This window comes from Lissotriton helveticus, chromosome 3_1, assembly GCF_964261635.1.
Source record: "Lissotriton helveticus chromosome 3_1, aLisHel1.1, whole genome shotgun sequence".
In the NCBI taxonomy this organism is placed as follows: Eukaryota; Metazoa; Chordata; class Amphibia; order Caudata; family Salamandridae; genus Lissotriton; species Lissotriton helveticus.
Window position 1 is genome coordinate 2,032,496,729 of NC_136061.1, and position 23,702 is coordinate 2,032,520,430.

Here is a 23,702-nt window from a genome sequence, read left to right on the forward strand (position 1 = left end):
TAAGGAGATGCGTCAGTCACGTTGTAAAGCCCTGACCCACAATATACCTGCGTCAGGTATAATGTACGCAGGAAAGCCTCATAAAAGTGATGCAGTGAAATCTACAAGATTTCACTGCGTCACTTTTAGGACGCCACTGCATCAAAACCTTACGCCTGCTTGAAGCAGACGTAAGGAGTGACGCAGTGTAGTGGGAATAGGCCACAAAATGCATTTGTGGAGTTGCGCTGTGCTTCCGACACAACTCCAGCAATGCATGACTTTTGCCCCAACAGATGCGTCTGTCAATCCTTCTGTCATTGTGCGCCGCATTGTAAATACAGCAAATTCTTGGTGGCGCAAGCATTTTTTAGGGTGGCGCAAGGAAAGTGACGCATCTCTATAGATGCGTCACTTTCATGTAAATCTGCTCCTTTGTAGCCTTTTTGGAATCCAAATGCCGACTCAGCAGAGCAGGCTTTCAAACAGCTAGAAATGTAATACTACTCTGCTGATGATTGGGTCGATTTGTTGTACCTTACAAGAGGAGAAAAAGCTGGTGACACCATGTGAACGAGCAATCACATATTTCATGAACTCATGCTCTTGTGGACAGATCTAACAATTGGTGTCACAAAAAATACAAAAGTTGTCATAAGCAAGGTATCAAGATGCACATTTCCTCTGTCAGTCACATTCCATAATTGGTCATTAAATAGCTTGTATGGTCCTCAAGACATGGCTGTTCGAATAAGCCTCGGAGCCTTGCAAGCACCTGGATACCCTATCGGGTGATTATCCACACTTTATCAACCCTGATTGATTGACTGGCGGACAAATCAGTGACAATTTGGGATGTTTGAAGATCACAAATCCAATGGCATGTACCACAGTCAATAGCAACAGACTGATGTACGTTTGGTTTGTTTTCCATGGAAAAACCCCATGCATTTTTCCAGCCAATATCATCTTGCAGGTTCAATCACCAACCATTCTAGGATACTTCACCAGGCACTCCTGAACACCATTACACATCTCAATATCCAACTTCCCCAACTTGTTGACTAGTCAATGTAAGTGTTCCTTAGATTTGTTTCCATATAATGCTCCATAACATAGCTTTATGCAATGCTTGCTGAGAATACCATGTGATAATAATACAAATTATTGGCACACAATTACTGAGCCTCAGAAGGGTGAAAGGCACAGCACCTGAAGGTCACACCAGGTGTCAACAGCTACTATTGTTATCTTCTTGCGCGATTTTGTAGTGTTTACATACAGAACACATAGCCCTTGAAGTGCTGGGGATTCGTGTGGCCTGGGCCATAGTAGATCTTCTCACTTCCTATCATGATATGGAACTCTTTCATCACATGAAACTACACTTACCAACATATAGCTCAGCTTCTTTCATAATGTCACAGGTACCATCACTACCGCATACTTCTCTGTCCCCTCTTTTCTGCACCAAGAACCACCATCCAAAGCAACAAAATCCGTGCCTACAACATGCATCACTTGTGGAAGCATCAACTCTGGTAAATTCTTCAGCAATTTCCTCATCTTGAGTTCTTTTTGCATATACTAAACATTAACTTCCTTTTCATAGTAATCCCTTAAAATGTATCCTTTGCTAGCATGCAATCATGTGTCACACCAAAATCCATCTTCAAACTCTTTACTTTGTCGTTCCATCCCACGAAACGGTTGAGTACAGGCATCTGCTTCTCTTGAAGACAGTCACCCTATGTTCAACCGTCCTATGCCGCCTCAAAATATCACTCACGCTGGAACACCAAAGTAATCCACACATGTGTGTAAATTGCATACCTTCCTTTACAAGCCAGTGTATCAATTAATTTGCTCTTAACATTGTATGAAGTTTTCTTTTATGTGTAGGAGAGTGTGGGAATTTACTTGATTCATGCAAGCAATTAAATAGTATTATATGTCAGAAAAATCTGGCATTCTCAATCCATATTGGTTAAAAATCAAAAGTCCTCTTAGGAGTCTTTGCATCCAGCATTTAGAAAGAAAATCTGCCATGGACAATTTATTCACCGAACACCTGGAAGGAAAACAGTATCCCCAACGCGTTCTACTTTAAAAACGGCTTGGTATTTTGTGCACCTTTACCTACACTTAGGAAACACCCCACCTCCGCAGACTTTCTGCATCTCTGTCCATCTTCAGAAAAAGTTATTTCACCATAACCTTTTTTTCTCGATAAGTCTTCACAAAGAAAGGTTTCTCTAAACTAACAGCGCCTGAAGATGGCTAGTGATGCTGAAAAACTGAAAAAGCAGGTGTACCCTAGTGATATCGTAACAATAGCAGCCCTATGCCAAACTGATAAAATCAGCCCTAAGAAAATTCAAATACACTGAACAGATATTTTTTTTATAATAATGTTGCAACTTATATCCTTTTGTTTAAACTTTTCTGCTAACTGTGGCACATTTTTTCTCTGCAAGCACAATCAGCACACCAGAACTTTTAATTAATTGCTGTACAAAGATCTCCATCAACCTACTAAGCCCTTTACTCCCGGTATGAATCATGCGAGTTATGAGCCAAACTAGCTATTAGCACTTTCATTTACTGACTATGGAATGACAAGCTGAGGGTCCAGCATAACTTATATTTCTTTTGGATAATGGGGGGGGGGGAAATCCACACACCTGTGAAGTAACTCACTCAACAGCCCAGAGCTTAGCCTTGAGTAATAAATGGAACAAACACGGAATGAACGAGTACTCTCGGAACGTCCATAGGATCTATGACTGGGTGCTGCTCCACCCGCATATGAAATTTGGATGTATGACGTTACAACGCATTCTGTTACAACGCATGCCTTTACCACACAAATGCAATTACTAAGCATAACCTTTACCACTAAAATGCCTTAACCACGCATATTTTTACAGTGATTTTCGTTATAAATCAATACATGTTAATGGCATTTTTTTTGGTAAAGGTTATCTCCGATCCCTGCACAAATTCTATGAACTCCTTTCGAATACTACCCACAAACCCTTTTATCAAATACCCCTCACCACAACCAAAATAATTTACCCCATCTTTTCACAACCCCCTTATCGCTTACATTTTTATTTTTAAAAACTAAAATCCCCCTTACCTTTCCTCGACCTCTCCAAGCTCTTCCAATGTGACGTTGTACGTCATAAAGAGGAAGCGGAAGTCTTTTTCTGTTTCCTCTAACGACGCTGATTGCCTCAACAGTGCGACTTAAACAGGTGAGTTTTTTTTGGGGGGGGGAGACCTCTCAAAACCCCCTTCTTTTTCATTTTTTTTTGGGGGAGACCCCCCAAGCCCTCTATTTTAATAATAGCCTTTACCACACATGCCTTTACTATGTATTTCGTAGTAAATGTATGCGTGGTAAAGACTATTTGTGGTAACCACGCATGCATTGTAATGCATGTGTGGTCAATGTTATGGGTGGAAATGGCCACGTTCTAGTGGCCATTTCCCATGATATTTGGATCGGTATTACAAGTTTGAAGGCCATTACTTTAGACTTAACCGATGAATGAGGATCTTCTCTTGTATTTAATGGACACGTCGTTTCAGTGCTGTAATTCGTATATAGAGCACTGATGAAGTCACTTGGGTTAATGTACCCATGACAAAACATGTGTTGGCTACAATTAAAGCTGGAGTGAATTCTGGAACTCAGAAGTGATTTGTGAAGAAAGAATAAAAGACAAAGAATTGCAACTGAAGTACACAAATATTTTTTACATTATTTCTTGGATGAAGTGTTGCTCATGGGCTGTATGTATTTATCTTCTTGTTAGACCTGGAACACCCTATTTATGTTGTATATAAGATAACCCAGATCGGTTTAGAAGTTGTTGCCCAGTTTTTGGATGTTTGATGCACTGCATGGACTGAGAGTCAGTTGCTAAGCTACTGTCAGTTTTTAGTGAAGGAAACTTCTAAGACCATCCAGCCCACAATACTAACAGGACTCGAAATCTCAGTGTAGAAAGGGTGAGTTATCTGCGACCCATGTTATTGTGAGCCTCTGTCTTTCCTTCACTGCAGTAACCCCATGAAACAAACTTTTTAATAATTGTTCTTTATTGGGTTTTTTGGAAGTGAAAGATCAAAGCAAATACATCATAAACCTGGGTTGCAATTACAGATAGGGCATACATTTCTTGTTTGCGCTATGGAGCGCCTTTAAATAGGTGCTCCAAGTGCAAATAGGGAAAGTGCACCCTATTACAGTAAATGTGCTACCTCCAGGGCAGCAGCAAACTTGTGCTGCCCTGGGGGCAGCGCATCTAAGTGAAATACAGAGCAGCTGCTTCAAAGCCGCGTTGTGCTACACTGTGCATGGCAACCCATTTGCACTTTAAAGAGGGATTACAGAACTCTTTGCAGGTGGGAGCAGTGAGTGATTGCACCTGCCTGCAAGGGTATATCAGGGGATCCATGGGTCCCCTGTTCCCCCCTCCTGAGGGCTGCCATCTGTTGCACACTGACAGTGTACCACCTTTTTGTAGCACACCTTCAGTGCGCCTCCTGAAAGCTTCCTTGCCTTTGCACCCATGTCCATAATACGGCACAGACGCAGAGGTAAAGAGACATCCTCATTTGCATTGGGCCTAGCCCCCCGCAAACAAGGAAATGCCCTCTTGAGATAGTGCTTTCTTTTATGGGTGCCCGTGCAATTTGTATTACAAAAGGGGCCACACAAGCTACTGCGGCCACTTCTGTAATACCATGATGCCCCGGGGGCACAGAAAGAGGGCGCACATGTCCGTTGCACCCCCAGGGCATCTTCTGTAATACAGCCCCAGGATGTCATAAAGTGCAGCAACCACGATGAGCTAAGAAAAATATGAGTGCTACAACATATTTAAATAAATGGAGAAAAGCACAACCCTCCCTCTGCATTTGCCCGACCACAACTGTGCACACAAGCCAAAATTGAGCTTGCATTTTTTTCTTGTAATTTATATCATAAAACAGTCAATATAGAAAAGAAAATTTCAACATCCTTGCTCTCACCACAAACCTCAAGGAGGATAGGTATTGGGTTTCACTTCTAAAGCTACTAGTATTTTGCCCCAAACATCCAAAGGTGTCAGTGTAGTGCTTCTTCTATTGAGAGCCAGTTAAGTTGAAATTCCTTCCCATGTACATTTAACCAACTCCCGCACCAACTTCAAAACAACAGGTGCAATATGTGCCTTCCAGTTCATCACTATGCTCCTTTAAGCGATAATTAGTGCAAGGTCTATGAACGTGCATTGTTGTGTAGAAGGTTTGGGTCAGGGAAACTAGCACAGTAAACACTGCAATGGCACAAGAAGGATTTTTCTCTTTGTTTGTTCCTTTTATGATGCACAAGACCTCCCTCCAGTATGTCTGTATTATAACACTGTTCTTTATCATATGATAGAAGTGGAACAGGGGTTGCATGCATCTAGGACATTCATTAGCAAATTCAATATACATCTTAGTGAGTCTATATCAGAAAAAGTAGGTTTGGTGTACATAGTTGACCTAACTAAACTTAAACCTGGCATTCCCGGATATCGTATCCACATATTTTAGAACATTTTCATATAAACCATATGTAAATTCAATGCCATATATACCATATGTAAATTCAATGTTGTATATATATATATACCTTTTGTAAATTAAATGCTGAGCACATTTATATCTACATTAAAATTCAGTGATAATACAGTATGTAAGAGTGTGATGAAAAGTATATAGCTTCCTAAGGTTTTGAGGTGCGATAACACCAGGGATTTCTTAGGTTTCTGGTCTCCAGCTGTCCAAGTAGCCCTTTTGGCTGCCATGAGAGTTGCATGTGCCATGAATTGCCACACTGGTAGTCCACTTTCCTCATATATTGTGTCAAATGGTCTTAAGGTTCCTCCAGAATAGAAATCACCCACGACCACTATTCCAACATCACTTCAGATCTCTGATGAATATCTTAACCGTAATTTACTACTGCCTCATTTGTCATCCAGTCACTCATCCAATCAACTGTCTAAAGTGGAACACCAACAAAACAGAGATCGTTATCTTCGGGAATAGCACACCACTGTGGTACTCCATCTGGTGGACAACAGAGCTAGGACCAACTCAAACCCCTACCACCCATGCCAAAAACTTCAGGATCATCGTCGACAGCAAACTCGACAAGACAGCCCAAACCACTGGTAACAGCCTCAAGCTGAGGAAGATTTTTGAATGGCACCCGGATAACTGTCATACATACCCTGGTCACAAGCAAGCTGGACTACAGGAAATCCCTCAATGCTAAGTTCTACAAAGAAACTCACCAGAAGGCTGCAGACCATTCAAAACCTGCCAGCGAGAATTACTCTCACCCTCCCACACTGCACTCAAATCACACCACCCTTGAAGGAGCTCCACTAGCTCCTCATTCACTATTGAGAAAAATTTAACCTCCTCACCCACACTTTCAAGGCACTACATAAGACTAGCCCAGCATACCTTAAAAGTCGTTATCTGCTTTCTCAAACCTTCTAGATTCCTCCGCTCATCCTGACTTTTACTTGCACAAATCCAAACCATATAGGAAACCAGATCCGGCAGTTGAGCCTTCTTCATCGTCCATAAAGCGTAAAACGAACTTCTGCTATTCATAAGAGCCTCCTTCTCACTTCTTGAATTCCATAAGAAGCTGAAGACCTTGATTTTTGAGTAGTCCCGCTATACCCTATGTGTGCCTAGACTTACACCTGCTCAACACTAGTTTACCCGCCTGGGTGATATTGTGCTATGCAAATCTACATATTATAATATGTAGTTATTCATTCACGCTCTGATGGATGGTTGATATTGGTGCAATTCAAGATGTCTTAGTAACAAAGTGAATTACATACGTTTACCTGCTTATCCTTGACTGCTTTAAACTCCAACTCCATTCTGATACTACACCTTCAGAAGTGTATTGCGAATTAAGAAAAGGAATAAATACAATGTTGCTATGTGGCATGCCCCCAGAGTGCGGGCTCGGCCAAGGGGTAAATGAGGGTGCTCAAGCCCGCTCGGGTCAGGGATCAGACATGCCAACTATTGTGTGTGTCGCTATTACCGCAGCATAAGCCAAAGGTCTACCCTCAACCACATGGTGAGTTCTGCCAGGCATGAACTCTAAATCTGTGTCCGCCCTGTCCTTACCATAGTCCTACACGTGGCTGCCCACCTTCAGCACACAACATCACTGTGTCGTTGTCAGGCTTGTGGACATGCGCAGACAGGCATCACAATGGTGTGCATCACAATGGTGTGCAAGTGATGCAACCGCTCTGCGCACACTAGTGAATTGGCTCGGGGGAGGGGGGAGAAGCAGTGAGGCTAAATAATACACATTGATGCCGCTCATTTGCAACAAGCTGTACAAGTCATACAGGAATCACAAAGTCACACATATTACATACCAATGAACCATTGAGCCTGCCAACACATCATGTAGAACCAACTATTGACTCATGTCTCTCTGCACTGTCACAGGTGACCAAGGATATGCACTCTGCACTTGGATGATGACACCCCTCCGAGCATCAAACACACAGGCCCAGAGGCAGTATAATGCGGCCAAACAAACGCACCAGGGGCATCATGAAAAGCACATTTGGCGCGTTGAAGTCACGTTTCAGGTGCCTGGACGTCACAGGTGGAAGACTCCTGTACAGCCCAGACATCGTATGCAAGATGATCGTTGCATGTTGTGTGTTGCACAACATATGTGTACGCAGCAATGTCCCATGGATACAAGTGCCAGATGCACCGGACGATAATGATGAAGATGTGGCAGGTGGACCACACTCCACTGCAGCTGCAGCTGGAATAGCCCGAAGGAACACAATCATTGACAGTTTCTTCACATGAGTACGTCACATTGTGACAGTCCTTAGCAATCATGGGACAGTACTAAATGAGTAGAGGCACAGCATGTGCAAATAAATGCATTCAAAAAACACATTCCCTGAGTGCATGTCACTCATCGGTACAGGCACATCACTCAGACATGTGTGAGTGCGACATGTATTGCTACGATTTTAAGATTTGTTCATGGATGGTGGGTGTGTGCCCTCTGTGCAGAGAGGCTGTTTAGGGTGTCACGTATTCGAACTGCCAGTTCTGTGTGTCACAGTTAGTAGGGAATCCCACGCTTCGGCCTTTAACGTGTGTCTCAAATCATTCCATTTTGGCTGCCATTTGTGACCTACAGGTGACAACAGTGCTCCTTTTGGGGTCAGATATGTGCCACCATGATGCAGGGATGCCACCTGTGACTTAAGTCCCACACGATGGGCAACATGTATGTACGTGGGAGTCACAGCCCCTACATTCGTCCACGTTTTTATAATTGATTGATCATGGTCATAACACGTCTGTGTGCAGGAGGGGTTGGTTGTCCCTCTACAATGTGAAGGGGAGATGCGGTTTCACAGTGTGTTCCATGCATGTTTCAGCATTGGCGCTGTTCAAATGCAGACTGCATGTCAATGTACATTGTGACTGTGAGGAGATGCTTATTTGATGCGGGACAATGGTCATTTGTTCTACATCACAGATGTGGGGTTGTGCTCATACATTGTCATCTCACAGTTTTTTTACTCTGCTTTTATGGTGCATTTTCCCGCATGACGAATTGGAATTGCAGGCCTATCGCTGGTTATTGCTGATTTTTGTATCGCGTTTGGCCTCATGGCTACTATTTTCACGTTTGTGTTTCGCGGTTTTTCGGCGTTGTGGTAATTTTAGCACGGTCATTTGACGCGTTACCCTGGGACTATCCCATGGTACCGCCGTGTTGAGAATACCACGTTAACACAGAGTTATTTTTCCGCGATAGACTGCGATGTGAAGAGTTGCGTTAAGCTACATTTGCAATGGTTATCACACGTTCTTGAGAATATTCCCCATAAAGTCCAGTCAACTCTATGATGGCAGGAGTTTGATATCAATGTTCTTTCAACTGCATTTTGAATTTCAAATAAAAAAACGCGATATCTCTCCTTTAGCACATCTGACCTAGCAGATATGTTAGTTTACAAAAAAGTGCAACCTTTAGAAGCAAAATAATATGTATTTTGGTTCTACAAAACGTTTAAGTACAAGTCAAGACCTGTGATATTAAAAAGAAAGTACCTGTATACATAGAAACAATGGCCAGAGCTTTATAACATTCTTAAAACTTTGAAAGTATGTAAAGTACAGCATAACCTGGTTATTTGTGATGAGCGTGCTCACCAATTATACACCTGAATAAAGCGATTTCAGTATGTTTCGTGCTTACTTGAAGACTGTTGCACTTGAGAGTTCGAACTGTAATTTGAATATGTATACTCAATTATATGGATTATTTAATGGAAAAACTAGTCTTGCCTCTCACACTTTATGATTTAACTAAAAGTTAAAAACACACTGGATGGGCTAAAGTTTTAAGTTTTATTCTAATTAGAATTTTAAGACACATTATAAAAACCAATATATCTAACAATGCCTCCAGACATATTTTGACCTTGACAAGGTGTTTGTTTTTTTGCAATGTATGTGTTTTGAACAACTTTATTACAAAATAATAAAAATGGCGGCTTATGTGAGTATGTGCATGTAAAGGCAGATATCGGCCAAGTTTTTTTTTGTTTGATAAACAACTTCCAAAATGGACACCATTTTTTAATATATAGTTACGCAGACATGAGGGCAAAACAACAATCATTAGAGAACAAGGGTAATATGTGGTTAAAGGAACAAGGGTCCCTAAGATGTTTATTGCAGATGTAATATGCTGGGATAAAAGTAACACCCACGGATTGTCCAATCGACAATAAAGAGTTTCTTATTTTCACAATAAAAGACAGTTTTGGAAATTCTACCCACGCTTGTGTAATCCAGTACAAGTGTTAAAAACCAGAGAAACCAGAAAACATTAAGGCAAAAAGTAGAGTGGCCAACAAACATACACAAAATGAGGGTCACTTAATTATAGAACAAAGCACTAGCATATACAAAATCTAGCGGGTCAGAGTGTGGATCGATGATGTTTCGATCCCTTTACAATGTGGGATCATCATCAGGACAACTTGTAGCTTGCCTTGGATAATAAATCAATAATACAATAATATTCATTAATAACCTGTGAAGGTAAATGGAAAAACATGGGGGGAAAAAAGATTTGAAAGAAAAATTAAGGTCTTGAAAATACACAAGCAAAATGTGACAATAGAGACATTAGAAGACGCTGCGCAAATCCTACAGATCATGCACAAGTTATAACCGTAAACTAGAAGCCCTAAGTCATGCTTCTTGTGCATATTTAGATAATGTCCATAGAAAGAGATATGGAGTATGCCAACTGTGACAATTCCCTAATTGGTGAGAAATAGAAACATCAAATTGGGCACGTGAAACAGAACACATGCACTGTGGTACTACAGGGAGGCTAAGTTCGCAAATCTGGGGCTAGGGTGTTCAAGGTGGTCAAGAATAGCCATCAAGGCTGGAGCAGAATGATGCCAAATTGAAAACTGCAAAAAGATAATCTGTGATTAATCAGTGAAGGATGAATAAGTGAGAGAGTAAATAAAAAAACTAAAATATTGCATTTTTCAAGATATATGCTTCCAGCGAACCGGGAGAAAGCCCCCCCCTCCCCTCTCCCTGGGAGCCTCCGCTCATACAAACCATCTGCTTGAAAATGAGATAGGGAACTTACAAAGTCAGCTAATTAAGAAACTAAGTCCTCAAAAAGCCAAATTGGGGGCACCAATGTGCCCAATACTGAAGGGAAAGGGACTCCGAGTCATCCATATGTAATGATGTCATAATCCACAATGTAATTCCACAGGCCAATGCCTACAAGGATGATAAAACACCTGCCTTAAAACGTCCCTTATTTAATGACTCGAGTTGTGATAAAAGAGAATATCAAAATTAGAAATATATTCATAAACGAAGGAATGAATAGAAGAAATTAAATTAAATGCCAAGAAGTACACAAATGCCTCCAAGCTCGTAATATCCATCCTAGTAATAGGTAGAAGGTACTAGTCTCAATATAATCTGTAGCTATATAAGGCCGCTGTAGGCGGATGACATTATACCTCGTGGTAATGAAATTGTCATGCTCCTACAAACTGCTATAGCCATGCTGGTAAACACCGTAAAAAGTATAGTCATCGCAGCCACCGACGACATCCGAGCCCTGCTTGACAACGGGGAAACAGCGGCCCTCATCCTCCTGGACCTCTCTGCAGCGTTCGACACCGTCTGCCACCGCACCCTAGTTCAACGCCTCAGCAACATCGGTATCCAAGAAAAGGCACTGGAGTGGATCATCTCGTTACTCGCCGGAAGAACACAGAGAGTCCGCCTCCCCCCGTTCCGATCCGAGGCCACCGAAGTCATCTGCGGCGTACCGCAAGGATCATCACTCAGCCCCACCCTCTTTAACGTCTACATGAGACCTCTTGCAGCCATCGCACGCCAACACAACCTCAACATCATCTCCTACGCCGACGACACCCAACTGATCCTCTCCCTCACCAGAGACCCCGCCACCGCCAGAACGAGCCTACACAAAGGGATGAAAGACGTCGCCAAGTGGATGAAGAACAGCCGCCTGAAACTGAACTCAGACAAAACGGAAGTCCTCATCCTGGTACCATTGCCCTCCGCCTGGGACGACTCCTGGTGGCCTCCCGCCCTGGGCACCGCTCCCAAGCCAACAGACCACGCACGCAACCTGGGCTTCATCCTGGACTCTTCCCTCTCGATGACCAGACAAGTCAACGCCGTCTCCTCATCGTGCTTCAACACCCTGCGTATGCTCCGAAAGATCTTCCGATGGATCCCGACCGAAACCAGGAAGACGGTCACCCAGGCACTCGTCACCAGCCGACAGGACTACGAGAACAACCTCTACGCGGGAACCACAGCCAAACTACAGAAAAGACTCCAGCGCATACAGAACGCCTCCGCCCGACTCATCTTGGACATCCCCCGACGCAGCCACATCTCCGGCCATCTGAGGGACCTGCACTGGTTCCCCGTCAGCAAAAGGATCACGTTCAGGCTCCTTACCCACGCACACAAGTCTCTCCACGACCTGGGCCCCAAGTACCTCAACGACCGCCTAACCTTCTACACGCCCACCCGCCAGCTACGTTCTACGAGCATCGCCCTCGCCGCCGTACCACGCATCCGAAGAGCCACCGCCGGAGGAAGATCCTTCTCCTACCTGGCAGCCAAGACATGGAACTCCCTGCCCATCCACCTCCGGCTGACACAGGACCATCTCGCCTTCAGGAAACAACTCAAGACCTGGCTGTTCGAGCAGTAGCGGAACCCTCCCCCAAGCGCCTTGAGACCCTTCCGGGTGAGTAGCGCGCTATACAAATGTTATGATTGATTGATTGAAAGTCATTCAATGTTGTGTATAAGGCCGTAGTTGCAGAAAATAACCCGCTATTGGTCATACCGTATGTGTCAAGGATTCACAGAGTAAGGAGGCCCACCACGTTCAGAAAACAGTATGTCGATGGAGCTGACCGCATCTGCATGGCGCTGCTGTGGACGAAAGCGTGCACCCAAATATAAAGAAATCAAGAAGGAAGTGCCGGGAGGACTGTGTGGGGGGGGGGGCGTTTGCAAGTCCCATCATCCAACTGAAGCCATATTGGACCAGGCAGAGAATGGGGATATGGAATGAGTGTACATATACAATAGTTACTGAGCAATTACTCGTACGAAAGGGAGATTAAAGATGGAAAATAATTATCAGACTCTGTAGGCATCACAAATAAGGAATAATTTCAACCCAAGTGAATAATGGGAATAAGTAAGAATAGGAGACATGCCAAACATGGGGGCAATATTGGAATGGTGTGGTAGTGATGGCATGTTGAATCCGCCATAAAAATAATAAGACAGAAAAAATATCACAGAGAAACAAAGAAGAAATCGCAGAGAAAAATAAGTACACACATTTGCTCTGTAGGCTGGGAGTAGAATATACAGAACCCTTGTAAATGTATGCTATTCGTTGTTAAATGGGTGCACAAATACTGGCAAACATGGTGGGTTAGATCAGGGCTGTCCAGTCCTCCATTCTGTTTAATCCACTGTCGAAGCTGTCCATTTTTAAGATTTATTTCAGTTCTGCTTTGCTAAGAATTGTTGCAAAGTCTCCTCCACAGACCAGCGCCTTTATGGCATTGATCACCTGCCATCGAATGTCGTTTTCAGTGTGTCTCAGTGTTTCATAGTATTCCACTAGTGGCGCATTCGTCACCTTGCATCTTAGGCAACTCCTGTGCTGGCATATCCTTATTCTTATCTTTTGTGTCATTTGGCCAACGTAAATAAAGTTACAGGGACACTTGATTGTATAAATTACATTCTGGGTGTTGCAGTTGGAGAATTGTGTGAGAGCAGTTCTTATATTATTATGTACAAATTCTTTAGATACAACAGTGTAGTCACATACACTGCAGTCCCTACATTATGGTGCCCCAGAAGAGGTGCGAAACCCCAAAAGACATGTAAAGTATGGTGGGTTCTGGAGGGTGGGAGGCATGCCCTGACCAAATCGTCTTTTATATTCTTGTTCTTTTTTAAAGCAAACAAGGAACGTTCCGTGAACAATTCTCCTATATTGAAAGTATGCCAATGGTGTGCAATAATTGTCTTTAGTTGATTCAAAATTGGTGTGAATGTGGTTACACATGCCATTCTGCTCATATTAGAAACTTCCACAATTTCAATTTTGAACGCCTGTAGGGCCGATGCAACAAAGAAATCTAAAAGATGGCAGTTGCACGGGATGTTGCCCTATAATCAGCAATTAGGAGCCCTCATCCAAAGAATTTAAAAAAAGAAAACATTGTCAAAATGTCTAAATGTAATACATTTATTCTCAATAAACCAGATACATCCAGCATTCTTCTTTAACAGCTCCTTAAAACATTCTGTCATAAAGAAATTACATATGAATTTAGAATAAAACTCACACATCTACAACTATACCACAATTGGGCAGAATTCAAGTGTTATAAATTTCACAAAGATGAAATGGAGATTTGTAGGCAGAAATCTCACCCTTGGTGACTTTCATTTAATATGACATTTGTTATAATCAAATATTGGGCACACACGCCATTTTAGCAAATACTTAAGGGACTGCTTTAGTGCCTTATCAAACTATTCATAGAAAGAAGATTGTGCATTTTTATGGTAGATGATGAAAAACTGAATTAGTTTTAGCTACTGCAGTGTCATATGGGAAGTAGCTGAAAATATTTGACATTTAAATGATATGACTTTCCAAGTTAGCAGTCACTCAAGGGTGGGCTTTTGTGTCTTTTAATTACAGAATTGTGGATTTTGTACTTGCATACTGTTTACTTAATATAAATGCCTCCTCATTACCATAATCTTCGCTCTCTTTCTAATAAGAAAGGCTATGGTCTCATATGTACTTGCTACAATCTGCTACAAGTCATGCAGCAACCTATTAAAAGGTGTCAAAGCCCCCAACGTAAGCCGTATGAATTGCCTCCTAGTGTCAGAACACCAGGTGACCCACACCAAAGAATTGTAAAGAACTATAGATGAGCAGCTGGCGCGATGAAACAAGTGCCAAGAACATAAGCTGCCAGAGTACAACAGGCAGTGCGACAGAGAGAGAGAAAAAGAGGGTTGGCATCAACGTGAAGAGAGACAGAGAGCACGCCAGAGGGGGAGAGAGAGGGCGAAAGAGAGAAAGAAAGAGGAAAACAGAATGAGAGACTCATAAGGTCCAGAAGCAAAGCAGAAAGATAACATTAAAAAATGAGATACATGAGAGAAGAAGATGTCAGCGGGGAAACACCTCTTCTGATTTAGACCCATAGAAAGAGAGATAAAGTCAGACATGGGGAAAACGAGGAAGAGAAAGATAAGAAAGTAGTGACAACGGGAGAAAGCAGATATGATAAAGAACTTGCAACTGCAACATAAACTGTATGTGCACCTAAGAAAAACTTTGGGCTGATGCTCTTATTTTCTTTGCAAACTAAGGACACAAGAAACAATAAAAAGTATTCTACATTTTAAAATAGCACCCAATTCTACATAATATACAGGCTAAAATCAGTAAATAGACAATGTCAACTTTCATTCAGAAATATCATGACATATTGAAAGCTAATCAGAAATGGATGTGATATTAGTAAATCTATGTATGGAAAGTCTGTACTGAGTATTCAATACATGATTGGAAGCAGTATGAAACACAAAAAATGAATTGGAAAAAACAGATTAATCCGAAAAAAAAATGTTTTTTAAAAGAAACAAGGCATAGTTCAACTAAGTTCCTGATTGGCCAATCTCGCTCTCTAACTCATGCAAGGGGCCATGCAGTACTGTGGTCATTGACCCTGAGCCCAATTGAAGGCTGATCACAGAAACCTGTGCCATTGGGGCATGGGTGCATGGTGCTGTTGGACGTGGTCCTTTTTGAGTGACTACCACACATTTTTGCCTTCTATTGCTGAACCAAATCCAAATCCAAAATTTCTTTATTTTGGCCATTTGAGACCATAAAAGATACATTAAGAAGCATTTTAAAAAACATAGTACATACATTAAAAACAAGGCAAGGTGCAGCACACAACTAATTCATTTTCGTAGAGGGTCTAAGGCATGGGGAGGCAATTAACTCTATTTCATTACAGTTCATTACAGGTTTAACCGAAGATCATCCTTTTAGTATTTTTCCCCTTATCTGCCATTAAGTACTTGGCAATCGCGAAAACTATGTGGTGCAGGGTACATGTCTTCAAGATTCTGTATGACTGTAGATAGTTCCTAATGCCCAAATTCCTGCATAGTGGTGCTAGCCAATATTTCCTCGGTCTAGTGTAGGCTGGGCAAAAAAACTACACATGTGGTTCGTCCTCCTCATTCTCACTGCACCCAGGACATATTTTGTCATCCGACACAAACCATTTACTAGTAAAAGTTTTAAGGGGCAGGGTCCCAAGCCTCCATTGAATGAACAGTTTCCTTGCGAGGATAGGAAATATAATGTCCGTAAAACCTTCAAAATAAAAAGAGTTTTTGGTGTCCAAAAATTGTTCAGTTAGGGTGCCAACTTTAGATGCACACACAAGCGAAGCTAGACTTTTGTCCTTAAAGATCTTAACAAGCCTTTTGCGTGCCACCCCTTGACAGCCTCTTTCAGGAGCCTCCCACAACTCAGGCAGTCCCAAGCGATAGAATTCTCGTTTGATATGAACCAACCAAGGAATTCCGTCACCATGGTTGAGATTCAGAACGTGCTTGAGATCTTGCCTGTAGTGGGAAAGTTCAGCAGTAGACCAGAGCCTGTGCCAAAACCTCAATGGTTTTAATGCCAATACATCCCCTATTGAGGGGAGCCCCAGGTCTGATCTCAAGGGTAACAGGGGTGTGCCTGGGGGGAGAGCCAACAGGCATCTGAGGAAGTTATTTTCTACCTTGGCAATTTCAGTCCCAGCCTTATGACCCCACAGCTCATCACCATAGGATGATGCTGCTTTGGCTGGGGTTTTGTACATCTCCAGGGCTGGACTGATGGGTTTAAAGGTTGATGAGTTTGTAACCTTCAGTATTGCCCCCACCATTTGGGATAACGTCAAACGAGATCTAGCTATCTGTGGACCCCATGACAAATTTTCGTGTAAAGTTACCCCCAAATACTGGAACGTTCTGACCCTTTCCAGCCTTTCGGATCCCAGGTTTGGATTGGACCTAGTTGTTGAGGAAGGGTTGAATACCATGAATTTGGTTTTTTCTGCGTTGATCTCCAGTCCGTGCGCCCTGCAAAAAAGTCCCCAAACCCATCTAGTATCCGTTAGATCCCCATCGGGGATTTAGAAAGAAGGAGGGTATCTTCGGCAAACATAATAGCCGGAACCCTCCTGCCTGCCAACCTAGGTGCGTCGTTGTCCCTAACATTATCAAGATGGAATATGACACTGTTAACAAAGAGGCAAAACAGGGTAGGCGCAAGAACGCAACCCTGTCTTACCCCTCTGAGAACTGGAAAACTAGAGGACAACGCTCCATCCCTCCCACACCTAACCTGTGCAAAATTACCGTCGTGGAGCCTGATTATAGCCTGCAGCAGTTGAGGTGGAACGCCCAACTCCCTCAGAACCACCCATAATTTCTTGCGGGGTACCAAATCAAATGCGGACTTCAGGTCCACAAACACCATGTACAGACTCCCCCCCCTCAATCCTCACTGTTTTCCAGTAGAGAAGGACGAGGCGGAAAATCTGATCCATGGTGGACGTGTTTTTCCTGGAGCCCGCCTGGAGGGGACTGAGGATCGCATTGTCCTCCATCCAGTCTTGAAGGTGGTCCAGGAGAAGGCGGGCAAAAAGTTTTTGGGGTGCATCTATAAGGCTGATCGGCCTGTAGTTGGCTGGGAGCAGAGGAGAGCCTTTTTTAAATATCGGTACTATCTCTGCCCCCAGCCAAGTACAGGGGATCTCCATCACTCCCAAGATAGAATTAAAGATAATTAAGAAGTATGGGCCCCAGATCTCTGGATGGTATCTAAACAAATCTCCGGGGAGTTTGTCGAGTCCTGGGGCCTTCCCCAGCGCCAATCTCTCAATGGCGTTTACTACCTCACCCAGTGTGAATTCTAATTTGTCTGCAGACTCAGGTGGGGTATTGGGGGCAACCTCATTGACAGTATCAGGGGTGTCTTGATACAGTTTACTAAAATCGGATTCCCATACAGAGGCAGCGATGTTTGGCTCCACTGCTGGCTTTGGTTCGCCTGTGCCTGTATTGACTAGGGACCAACATTTTCTTGAGTCCCTGGTTTCCAATGCCAGGGATAAGTCTTGCCATCTCTCCCAGTCCCATTCTGACTTTGCCTGGGCAATAGCATCCCTATATTTACGTCTCAGCTCAACTACCTTATCCTTGTTGGTACCGGACTTTATCATAAAAATCAGCTCGGTTTTTATCTTTTTACACATAGAATTGTACCAAGCTGAGGTTAGTGTCCTCTTCTTCCTAGTCGTCACCTCAGGATAAAAAACCTCTTCTAAACTTCCAACTATATCTGTATGAATTTGGGCTAGTTTCTCATTGAAATCAGTAGTTCTAGCTTTGTTAATTAGTTCGTCCATTTCAACTAACTTTGGGAGTGCCAGTTCGTAAATGTTTGTAATGCACTCTGTTGAACTTACTAATTTCCCCCATCTTACCCTGCGTCTGTTATTTGATAAAACCAGATTCCCTATGTCTTCACTTGGGTTTGTAAGCGGCGACCCTACTTCGGGGACTGGGTGAACCATATCTAAACAGAGGGCATTGTGGTCACTGTCTGTTCGTTCAATTACCCTACAGTCCTGGACCTTGGACCACATGCCTGTATCTACAAAAATGTAGTCCAGGCGCGATTCGTGGTCCTTCCTATTGAAGGTACACAACGAAGGGGTATCAGATGGTGTACGCCCATTACAGGTCCTCGGGGCAAAATTCAAAGTTAAGGACATAATCTGGAGCGCCAGAGGAGACCATAATTTTGGATTGGGGGATTGGCAAGGGGGAATCCCCCAGTAATCATCTTCAGCAGTTAGGTCACCCTCCTTCAAACCTTTCAAGGGTTCGAAGTGGCAATTGAAGTCTCCGCCCATCAGTATCTTACAATCGGCGGGTAATTGCACCAAAAATGAAGATATATCATCCAAAGTGGATGATTCCATGGACTCACTAACTGGGCGCGAGCACACATTGACAATCGCCAGAGTGAAGGCGTTTGGCCATTTAAGAAGGGCACATTGAATGTCCTCCGAGAGAGTTGGTATTATCTCTACTCTACAGCCAATGTGACTGGCCACCCAGATAGCGAGTCCACCAGAAGGCCTCCCCTTACCGTTCCACCTAGCATGGATATAGAAGGTTGCATAGGCCGCCCTGAGGGAGGGTTCCCTAGCCCACGTCTCCTGAAAGAGACAGATATCATGGCTGCCGACTTGAGAATCCCAATCACTAGAATCTAATTTATTGGCGATGCCTGCAACATTCCAGGAAAGGACCTTCATGGATCCCGAGGGTATCTTAAATGGCAGTCCCCTCGCCCTCACAGCAGCATTGTCTATGGAAGGCGATGCAGACCTATCCGGTAATACTTGCACCACAGGGGCTCCCAAATGAGTTGGGGGTTGAGATGTTAAATTACAATGGAATGGTTTTGGGGATGAGTTGACGAGATACCCCTGGGTACTAATAGTAGTTGAACTCTCGAATGATGGTACGACAGGGCTATAGTTGGTATTAACAATAGCAACTGTCCCTGTTCCCGGCAAAACAGTATGGGAAACTACCCCTTCAAAATCCCCATCACATGCGTCCATCAGGAGTCAGTCAACCTGGTCAAAGCAGCTATATCTATTGGCATGAACATAATTACTATGGTCAGAAATATCAAAGCGAGGTGGCCTATACCTTGACCCATCAATAGCAAATCCCACCCTGGTCCAGCCATCATCCTCCCCCAAGTGCGAATCCCCACCACTTGGATAGAAAAACGACAGCGGGACCAGTTCTATGGATGTGTTCCCTGAACTCCCAAACCAATTGCATATATGGGGGACAATCTGGGAATTCCTAAAACTTACAAGGATGCAGTCTCCCCCTATTTTCTTGACCGTGTACCCGACCCATGGAACCCTCCTAACCATCAAAACTTCTCCTCTCAGATTAGGTGGTAGGGGCCTGTGAACATTCAACCAGCTAATAAATTTATTACGTAGGGAGTCGAAAGATTCCACCACGTTGCTAGAGAGCTCAGGTACCCCAGTCAAGATTACAGTATACGCCGCCGCCTCTGGAGGCAAGTTAACTACTTTTGGCCGGTTTTGGTTATTGCTCATCCGGCTAGAGCGGTCAGCCATTGCGTTGGGCAATTTTTCCTGCCTCGTTGAGGTAGTCGAAGTAAGCAACCTCGACTTCCTAACAAGAGGCACTGGAGGAAGTTGCCTAGGAAGAGGTAGTGGGACATGTTGAGGTAGGGCAGCTGTGGGGGGATTCGCCGTGAGAGAGGTAGTGGACGGGAAGATGAAGCACCCGCCACTAAAGCTTTCATGCTGCAACTGTTCTCCGCCATTAAGGAGGACATCTCGGAGCTCCGCTCCCAACTCACCTCGGATCTCCGCGAGATGAGGAGAGATGTGGATGACATTGGAGAGCGAGTGGCCACGCTGGAGGACCATGATTTGGGGATGGCTGACGAGGTGCACCAGCTCCAGCAGGACGTGATCCGCCTCACGGAACAGAACTTAGACCTCCAGGCCCACGCAGAGGACCTGGAAAACAGGTCCCGCCGAAATAACATCCGCATTCGAGCAGTGCCCTGGGATGGAGAAGCTGGAGACCTGCGGGGCTACGTGGAGGCCCTTTTCCTGCAGATCTTGGCAGAGGAGGATCTTCACGAAATCCGAATGGACAGAGTCCATAGAGTGGGCCTACCTAGAAGCGGTGGAGCTCCCCCTCCTGACATCCTCGTTTGCGTCCACGACTACCAAATGAAAGAACGCATACTTAGGAAAGCACGGGGGCTTCCTGCATTGCAATTTCGGGACCATCACCCACAGCTTTTTTAAGACTTAGCGGCCTCGACGCTTCAGAAGCGACGCAAATTTCGACCAGTTACCTCCTTCCTGCGCGATCACAATGTGGCCTACTCCTGGGGACATCCCTTCCGTCTCATCTTCCGATGGCAAAACAGGTTGGTTCAGCTTCGATCCCTGCGGGCTGCCAGAGACCTCCTGGGTTAGGACGACACGGCTTCCTCCCCAAGAGGGGGGAGCTCCCCTTCAAGGCGGAGAAGGCGCTCTCCCTCCTGGCACCGAGTGGGCGCCGCGGCCGCGGTGGGGAGGCCGAACCCCACTGCCAGCCAGCGTGAACGAGGAGCAGCAGTCGCATCCGTGACCACAGTCACGGTGGCTTCATCGCAGGGCAGCTCCGGAGCGGCCTGAACCCTGGACGGCTGAACAATTCGTGTTGGAGGGACGCCTCCGAATCAGGTACCGTAAGTTCTTATGTACTTTGTGGGAAGACACCCCGGACCGGACCTCTGGGGAATCACTGACTATTCCTCAGGCCCTTCTTCCTTACGGATGCCCAAACCAGTTCGCCTTCTGGACATGTTGTTTCCTCTGAACTGTTTGGAGAGACCTTCCTTTGTTCCTCCCCACTGCTTCCCTCTGTTCTGTTGTTCTGTAAGGGGTTTTCGGGGACTGGGGGAGGGGGGATGTTTTGTGGGTGGGTCCTAGCGGGGGTGGGGATGTTGGGGATTGGGGGGACAGTGGTGGTGACCGGAAAGTATGCATGCGGACGGATGCCTGTTGTTGGACTGTTGTGTCTCTTTGGGGAGTACTATCCTGCCACGATTCTTGGCTGCTTGGAGTGAGGGGAGTTGTGAGATTTCCTTGCAGTGTACGCGCAGTGAAAGGGGAGGTCTTTCCTGTACCATGCCACTTAATATAGGTACGTGGAATGTGAAGGGTCTGAACTCCCCTCAAAAACGCCAGAAACTCTGGAAGTATGTGCAAGACCATCAACTGGATGTGGTGGGCCTCCAGGAGACCCACCTGGTGCGCAAGGACGAGCTACGCCTCAAACATAAGAATTTTCCCCTTATTTACAGGTCATCGGCCCTTACGAAGCACAGGGGGGTGGCCCTTCTCTTCCGGTCCGCTCTTCACTTCCAGCCCCTGGGTGTGCGCAGCGATAAGGAAGGACGTTGGCTGATGGTTATGGGGATGCTGTAAGAGAGACAATGCACCTTTGTGGGTGTGTATGCTCAGAATGCGGGCCAGAATAGCTTTCTACAGGACCTACTACGGAGGGTGGATGACTTTATGGAGGGTGTCCTGTTTGTGACGGGAGATTTTAACCTGGTTTGGAACAAGGATGTAGATAGTTCCCACAGTCAACGTTCAGATACTGGGGTGTTCTCCACTGAATCACAGCGCCTGGTGGGTGACCTAGGGTTGGTGGATGGGTGGCACGATTTTCACCCCCTAGCTCGAGATTACACCTTCTTCTCCCATGTTCATCATACCTACTCTCGCCTGGACCACATTTTTTAAGCCAATCCCTTAGGGGGGATGTCCGTGATGCTCGTATGTTTACACTCTCGGTCTCTGACCACAGCTTGCTAGTGCAAGGCCTACGCTGGTCAGCAAGGGGGGACGGCCTCCGCAAGTGGTACTTCCCGGCCTCGCTTGTCCGGGATGACACTTCGTGCAAAGACCTGCGCAAGGCTATACGAGAATTTTTCGAACTTAATCCCGTGTCTGACACATCGATTTTTACCACTTGAGACGCCTTCAAGGCGTCAATGAGAGGCACATGCTTGGTCCTCAATGCCCAACTTAATAGGCTGCGGCGTAAGGAGCGTGAGGAGTTAGAAAAGGAACTCGCCATTCTTGAACAGGAACATAAACGGAACCCTTCTAGGCTGACCCTTCGCCCATTGACGGGGGTTAGGGGGAAGCTTAGAGCCCACTATAACAACAGAGCGGAGTTCACGCTCTTGAAACTTCGACACCTCTCCTATGCCCAGGGAAACACGGTGGGGAGACACCTGGCTCGCCAGCTCCGGGATAAGCGGGAACGGGAGTATGTGGGAGGCATTCGGGATGCGGCGGGGACATTGCACCACAGAGATGAGGCCAAGGCCGATCTCTTCGGACATTTTTACGCGGCACTCTATAGGGGGGAGGCCTCTGACCCTGTGAGCCAGCAGGCCTACCTGGACGGTCTTCTGCTGCCCCGGGTTTCCGAGGAGTGGAATGGGTACTGGAGGCCCCGTTCACTAGAGAGGAGGTCCTGGCTGCTATTCACAACCTGAAACCACCCCATAAGGCTCCTGGGCCTGATGGCTATACCGCTCTTTTCTATCAAACCTTTGCATCAGAGGTGAGCGACTTTCTAGGCTCTCTTTTTAATGCCATGGCAGAAGCTGGGGAAACGACGAGCTCAATGGCCGAGGCCGTGATTTCCATTATTCCCAAACCGGGGAAAGACCCGTCTAAATGCTCCTCTTACCGGCCAATAGCCCTCCTCAATATAGACGCCAAACTGTACTCCTCCATCATCGCAGGCCGGCTCCAGGACTTGATGCCGGCGCTCATCCATCCCGATCAATCTGGCTTTATTAAGGGGCGCCAGACCCATGATAATACGAGGAGGGTCATCCATTTGATTGAGAAGGCCCACAGGTTCAGGATTCCAGCCATCCTGGTGGGCCTTGATGCCGAAAAGGCCTTTGACCGGGTGGACTGGGGCTTTTTATTCGACACCCTGACAGCCTTCGGTTTTTCAGCTAAATTCCTTGCTATGGTGCGAGCGAATTATAGCAGTCCCCGCTCGAGAGTGGCAGTGAATGGTCACCTTTCTGCTCCTTTCTCCCACTTGCGCGGCACTAGGCAGGGCTGTCCCCTCTCCCCCCTGCTCTTCGCCTTGAGTATTGAGCCGCTGGCGATTGCGGTACGTGAGCACGGGGGGATACGTGGCCTTCCATTTTCCGGAGAGCAGCATAAAATTACCTTGTTTGCTGATGATGTCCTCCTCTCTCTTGCAGACCCAGCTCACTCCCTCCCGCATGTCCAGCAAGTTTTGTCGCGCTTCGA

At 45.2% G+C, this 23,702-nt stretch overlaps 1 protein-coding gene across 1 annotated transcript in view; it reads right to left on the reverse strand.

The window, feature by feature from the left end:
* Positions 1–23,702, reverse strand: part of SV2B (synaptic vesicle glycoprotein 2B) — a 624,280-nt gene that overhangs the window by 372,310 nt on the left and 228,268 nt on the right. The window lies entirely within an intron of this gene.